The 6818-nt window shown below is 45.6% G+C and overlaps 1 pseudogene; it reads right to left on the reverse strand.

Moving 5' to 3' along the window:
- Window positions 1-205: 205 nt before the first annotated feature.
- Window positions 206-2341, reverse strand: LOC100660953 (cellular tumor antigen p53-like; annotated as a pseudogene).
- Between the last annotated feature and the right edge of the window lie 4477 nt (window positions 2342-6818).

Consider the following 6818-nt stretch of genomic DNA (forward strand, 5'->3'; position numbering starts at 1 on the left):
AGTCCGCCATCTTGGCCCCGCCTCAGTATTTTTTTTTTGATAGCAAAGTTTTATTGTAAAATAAGAAACAGATATAAAAATGGGATATAAAAACGAGGAGAAGGAATACAGGTGAAGAATGCAAACGTGCCTTCCAGAGTGCAAAGAAATTAGACTCTGAGCATCGGGAGCGGTAAGACATGGTGGTGGGTGCAGATCCCACGGAAAAGCTGGAATCCTCCAGGGAGTGGGGTGGGGCGAGGTTTCCTTTTAGGTGCTGAGGTTTACCTGGAGGCTAGACAGGACGTCGCTAGGTCAGCAGAAAAGGGACTTGGAAACTCCCTTCCCTTAAGCAGCTGCCCAGTCAATCCATCAACCAACAGGGACAGGGGGACCAGCACTCCCCAGAGGCCAAGTCCCAGATGCCGTGTCATCTAAGATGGTTTTAAGGCCAGCATCCTGGTGACTTCTGGCCCTCTGGGATCTTTGAGTCCTACACACATCATTTCATTAACCTCATGTCAAACCCCACGAGGTAGGTGGTGGGTGTCAGCATTTCACAGACGTGCACATTGCTGTCAGGAGGAGTGAAACACCTTGAGATAGTTTCCCTGGCTAGTCTGCTGGTGACCTAGGCTTCCAGTCCAGGTATGGCCAGTTCTATGACTGGTTTTAAAATCTAATTCTTACATGCAGGAATGCTATCCTCTCTCTCCCAAGCATTTTTTATAGTAAAAACCTTAAAATCTAAGCTGGATTGTCCCAGCTGCCCTCATGCCCCCCAAAACACCAGTGTAGGCCAACATCTTTAGTGGACGCCCAGACCAAGGTAAGTGAAGAGTCCCTGAGTGTTTTGGAGGCACACCTGTATGAAGCAGGGGTTCAAGCATGTGAATTTCAAAATGGTAGGGAAGGAAGGCAGGTGCAGAGTGTGTAAATGGGGGACAAGAAGTGAAGGACGTCAGTCTGAGTCAGGCTGCTCTCTCTTGAACATTATTTTTTTATGGTGGGAGATAGATTGCCTTTTCTTAGACTTGGGAAGGCTGGATTGAGCCCTGCTCCCCCCTGGTTGCTTCCCAGCCTGGGCATCCTTCAGCTCCAAGGCCTCGTTGAGCTTTAGGAACATCTTGAAACATTCATGCCCATGGATCTGAAGGGTGAAGTATTTTTCATCCAGTGGCTTCTTCTTTGGCTTGATAGAGGAGCTGGTGCTGGTGGGCAGTGTTTGCTTAGTGATCCTCCCAGAGGGTGGCTCAGGGCAAGGCTCCCACTTCTTCTGGAAATTGTCTTCCTCTGTACATCTGTGTCTCCCAGGACAGGTACAAATATGCACCTCGAAACTGTTGTGTCCCAGCGGATTACCATTGGAGTATTCCAGAGTGATGATGGTGAGGATGGGTTCCTGCCCCCCATGCAGGAGCTGTTACACATGAAGTTGAAGTGGATGGTGGTAGTCAGAACCGACCTCTGGTGGCTCATAGGGCACCCCACACTATGTCATAGAGTGATGGTGTCCTCCAAATACTCAGCATGCAGGTTTCCTCCCACTGGATGAGGTGCTGAGGAGGGTCCAAGCAATCGCTATAGTCACAGCGGCACTCAAGGTGGGGGCAGTGCTTCACGACCTCCATCATATGCTGACGTCTGGTAGATGGCCATGGTGTGAACACAGGTGCTGGGCGGGGTTGTTGAGGTGACCCACGGCTGCACTGGACAGGCCTTTGCCAGCTGGCAAAACAGCATGTTAAGTTCAGGGGAGTACGTGTAGGTGACAGACTTGGCTGTCCCAGAATGCAAGAAGCCCAGACAGAAACGATAGGTGCTGGGTAGGTCTTTTGAGAAGGGACAGAGGATGACAGCGTCCAGGAGGTGGCTAGTGTAGGGGCTTCTGATATTCCTTGAGCCCCAGCTTGGCTTTCTAGCCAGTCTGCAGCATCTTCTGGGAGTAGCAGATCGTCTACTGCCTCCGCTGCTGGGGACAGTGAGGGGGACAGAACCAGCTTCTCAGGAAGGAGTTTCCCCAAGTATGAAAACGTCTCTTGACTCAGAGGGAGCTCAGTGCTGAGATCTGACAGAGGCTCCTCCATTGCAGCTCCAGGGAAGGCAGTCTGGCTATGGAACCTCAGGGAAGTGTGTAACCTTCTTGGGAAGGACTCTCCAAGTCCAGAAAGAAGGTGCCCCCAGAGCCCAGCAGCTAGCTGTGCCCAGGATGGTGGCTTCAGGCTTTTGACTCGTTAACATTTCTTCCCAGATAGTTATGCATTATCTTAGAATCACAAAGTCATAGCTAGAAAGAATTCCAGAGATGGTTTAATTCAAACTTTTCATTTTATAGACAGGAAGTTTCAATTCAGAAACTAGGTGACCTGACCAAGCTAACAGGGCTAGTTAGTGGCAGAAAACAAGGGGACTGAGACTGAAGCTTGGATCTCATCTGGATCTTCCAGTTCTCATGTTTTGTCTGCAGGGCGGGGGCCAAGCAAATTCTCTGGGTAATTCCTTAATGTAGGATTTTAAAGGCACGTCATGAATAGTGTTGGTTTTGGGGAGAAAGTCAAGGTTAGACTTCTCTTTGCAGCTCATTCTTTTCTTCCCTGACTGATCCTGAGCAGGATTTTTCTCTGCATCTTTGGGTTTTTAAAACTTTTCTGCACACCGTCTGTTTCCTGTAAGAAAAAACTTTGACCATCCCAGAAGAGTACTTCCCAAATCACTTGTTCTTAAATTGAAGTTCATGAACTCCCTAAGGGCTAATATTTTCAGGGGTCATCCATGTGGTAGCATGTATCTGAACGTCATTTTTCCTAATGGCGGAATAATAATAGTCCATCATGTGTATGTTCCAGGTTCTGTTTATCATCCGTTGGTGGACACTTGGGTTGTTTCTGTCTTTTGGCTGTTGTGAATAATGCTGCCTTGAAAATTTGTCTGCAAGTATCTGTTTGAGTGCCTGCTTTCAGATATTTTGGGTATATACCTAGGAGTGGAATTGCTGGGTCATATGGTAATTCTATGTTGAACGTTTTGAGAAACTGCCAAACTGTTTTCCACAGTGACTGCCGTTTTACAGTCCCACCAGCAATGCCCCAGGATTCTAATTTCTCCACATGGCTTCCTTTTTAATCCTATGTGTTTTATCCTGCATTTAACACATCATTCTGAGGAGGGAGCCCTTGGCTTCAACAGACTGCCAGAGAAGCCCACGGTACGAAGAAGACTAATAACGCTCCAGTCTGCAGTAGATTCTGGAAAACCCCCAGTATGCGAGAATTCTTGACTGAGGAGTCAAAGGCCTTCTGGTGGAAGAGGGTTGTGAGGTGGGGTATGGAAATTCCTAGTAGTATTTTAATCTTTATTAAAAATACTTAAAATTTCTCACTAAATGAAGATACTCGTATTTACTCATCTTAAATTAATAATGAATATGCAAGTATTGGAAACCCTGGTGTATAGTGGTTAAGTGCTACAGCTGCTAACCAAGAGGTTGGCAGTTTGAATCCGCCATGTGCTCCTTGGATACTCAATGGGGCGGTTCTACTCTGTCCTATAGGGTCGCTATGAGTCAGAATCGACTTGACAGCAATGAGTTTGGCTTTTTTCATGCAAGTATTGATTTTCATTTACCATTCCTTGCTCAATAAGTTGTTGTTGTTAGGTGCTGTCGAGTTAATTCTGACTCATAGCGACCCTGTGCACAACAGAACGGAACACTGCCCGGTCCTTAGCCATCCTTACAATCGTTGTTATGCTTGAGCTCATTGTTTCAGCCACTGTGTCAATCCACCTCGTTGAGGTTCTTCCTCTTTTCTGCTGACCCTGTCCTCTGAAGCATGATGTCCTTCTGTAGGGACTGATCCCTCCTGACAACATCTCCAAAGTATGTGAGACGCAGTCTCACCATCCTTGCTTCTAAGGTGCATTGTGGCTGTACTTCTTCTAAGACAGATTTGTTCATTCTTTTGGCGGTCCATGGTATATTCAATATTCTTCGCCAACACCACCATTCAAAGGCATCAGTTCTTCTTTGGTCTTATTCATTGTGCAGCTTTCACATGCAGATGATGTGATGGAAAATACCATGGCATGGGTCAGATGCACCTTAGTCTTCAAGGGTGACATCTTTGCTCTTCAACACTTTGAAGATGTCCTTTGCAGCAGATTTACCCAGTGCAATGCGTCTTTTGATTTCTTGACTGCTGCTTCCATGGCTGTTGATTGTGGATCCAAGTAAAATGAAATCCTTGACAACTTCAATCTTTTCTCCTTTTATCATGATGTTGCTCATTGGCCCAGTTGTACTCCTACCTAATTTCACCAAGACATGTTCAAATTCACTTTGCTTTGTTGGAGATGACAACTGCGATCTGGTTTCCAGATATTCTGTGCCTTTCTGATTTATGACTTGGGAGTTTTTGACTCTTGTCTTTCATGTCAGTGATCCTACATCTGATGTTCTTCTCTAAGCACCTAGGACCCACCGTCATCTCAGTTGCAGGATAATTTACATGCCAGGAATACAAAAAAGAAAAAAGCTTTAGATTTTTTTGTCTTCATGGCTCGCCACAGAAACCACTGTTGTTCTTCAGGGAACTCATTTATTTCCTTTTTCTGTTTGCTACCCCAAGCTCTCTCTTTTTCTAATTATCCCTGAATAGGAATGACTAGAGTTTGTATACATTGGAAACAAAATTCTGATTTTTGCCAGAAGGTAAAAAGAAGGAAATTTGTGTTTACATGGTATTTTGGATACATGGGACGTAACTTTGTTAGGGCTCACTGCATTTTGAAGGTCATTTTCCTGAAAAATCCCTTGATGTGTACCATGTGTCTTGCCTGTATTTAGTACCCTGGTGGCCTTTCTTGGTGAATTTCACCTTCTGGGACCTTTTTGGGTATGGACCAGAATCATATTTGTTCTAGCTTTAGTGAAGCATAAAAGTACCTTTTCTTTAGAAGGTTATCGTTGAGTTTATTTAATGACAGAAAAAAAGTCAAATGTTTGCATTCTAATCCTACCACACCACTAAGTTACTGAGAGATTTTGGGGGCATCAGTGATTTCTCTGAATTTGATTCCTTGTCTTAAAAATAAGCGGGGCGGGGGGGAGGGGGGTGGCGGATAGTAACTCCTTAAATTCTTCCTATTCTCCAAACCCTGTGACTGTCAAATTCTATCTGATGCTCATACTAAACACATCCTAGAACTGCTGGCTAGTTGGGGATTCATTTATAATCAGTTAAAGTGAGGACCAGGAAAATTATTCTTTATTTCTGCAAATCACTTTGTGGTTCACAAAACTATTCTCTAACTATCCCTTTTTACTCTCTCTTCTGTTCCTCTGAGGCCAGCAGCATTGACATCACCTGGGAACTTCCCAGAAAAGCACAATCTCAGACCTCACCGTGTCCTCCTGAGTTAGAATCTACATTTTACCAAGATGCTGAGGTGATGTGCACGCACAGGGAGTCTGAGAACTGCTGCTTTGTCTCATTCTGAGTCTCCTAATACGATTGCGATGAGTTGGAACCAGTTCACCGACACCTAACAACAGTGACAACAGTGACCCTCAGAGGAAGACAGGGTATTTTACAGATGAGGAAATCAAGACTCAGAGTTGTTAAGTAACTAAGTCAAGGTTGCAGTGCTTGTGTCTCTTCCAAAATTTCTTGCTCTAAACCTTATGCAGCCAGGATGCTCATTAGATGTGAGGATAGCAAAACTTCATGTCACGTACTTTGGACGCGTGATCAGGAGGGTCCAGGCAGTGAAGAACATCATGCTCGGAAAAATAGAGGGTCACCCAAAAAGAGAAAAACCCTCAATCAGACGGATTGACACAGTGACTGAAATAGTGGGCTTTAACATAGCAACTATTGTGAGGATGGCACAGAACCAGGCAGTGTTTCATTCTGTTGTACACAGGGTCTCTGTGAGTTAGAATTGACAGCACCTAAAAAAAAAAAAAAAAAAAAAATTTTTTTTTTTTATTAACAGCAACAACAACAAACCTAATGCTCTCTTCCTGGTTGGGCTGGAGTCAGCCTTGTACAACAGAGACTCCTGGCTGCCTAGTAGTCCATGTGGATAGTTCTAGCCAACTAGTGGCTGAGTTCTAGCCAGCATAATGTGAGTGGAAGTAGGAAGTACCGTGATCCATTTCTAGGGAAAAGAGACAAACTGAACAAGATAACTCCCATGCAAGCTCCTCCATTGTGTTTTCCACTGCTAGCTGGCTTGAAAGGAGAGGACTCCCCAGAGCATCCTTGGTCTTCGAGGCACAGGGGAGATTGGTGTACCCACAGGTATCTGGTTGCAGCAGGGAGTCATGCTCTGAACAAGGCAGGTGGTTGTCAGCTGTCCCCTGAGTGTCTGTGAGGAAAGCATGTTCCTGTTCCCTAGAACGCAAAGGTGGTTCAGTTCTGCAGCTGGACCATGGGGACCCAGTGCTTTCAGTTGTAAGGACTGGTAGACACCAATTGGACCCCTGTTGTGGGTGGCTAGGTGATGTGGGTGGAGCCACCAGTCCTCAGGCCCCTGATGTGGGTAGGTGAGTACCCTGTTTAATAGGCAAAGCAGTGTCAAACATCAAAAACCTACCTCTCCACCACACAGCTGAAACAGTTGAAATGACATTTCGAGCAGATACATTTGCAGTCTACCAACAAGGGCCTAATCTGAAATGGGCCCACACAGGTCCCTGCAGGGGTTAAAGGTGTTCGAAGTCTGCCTGAACAGGACCTGCTTCTGTCCTGAGCCTCCCAGCTTAGTGGAGCTGGCAGGTTATCTTTTCTCTCAAGGCCAGGGAATGGCTCAGAGTACGCAGCAGGACCTATCTCAGG

Source organism: Loxodonta africana, chromosome 27 (genome assembly GCF_030014295.1).
Source record: "Loxodonta africana isolate mLoxAfr1 chromosome 27, mLoxAfr1.hap2, whole genome shotgun sequence".
NCBI lineage: Eukaryota > Metazoa > Chordata > Mammalia > Proboscidea > Elephantidae > Loxodonta > Loxodonta africana.